The 213-nt window shown below is 64.8% G+C and overlaps 1 protein-coding gene across 1 annotated transcript in view; it reads right to left on the minus strand.

The window, feature by feature from the left end:
- Nucleotides 1–213, minus strand: part of CCDC78 (coiled-coil domain containing 78) — a gene marked incomplete at its 3' end in the record, with an annotated part of 9,287 nt that overhangs the window by 7,488 nt on the left and 1,586 nt on the right. The window lies entirely within an intron of this gene.

Below are 213 nucleotides of genomic sequence, written 5' to 3' on the forward strand. Positions count from 1 at the left end.
CCCACGGACAGGCTCGGACCGCACAGCTTGGACGTGCCCCACCAAGGCACACAGACACTCTGTGCTGGGCTCAGCCCACAGCCTGGGCAGCACTGAGGCCATTCTGCCCCTCTGCCCTGCTCAGGTGAGACCTCACCTGCAGCTCAGGCACCAACAGCACAAGGACCTGGAGCTGCTGGGGAGAGTCCAGAGGAGGCCACGGAGATGCTACGA

This window comes from Acanthisitta chloris, unplaced genomic scaffold (assembly GCF_000695815.1).
Source record: "Acanthisitta chloris isolate BGI_N310 unplaced genomic scaffold, ASM69581v1 scaffold12343, whole genome shotgun sequence".
NCBI lineage: Eukaryota > Metazoa > Chordata > Aves > Passeriformes > Acanthisittidae > Acanthisitta > Acanthisitta chloris.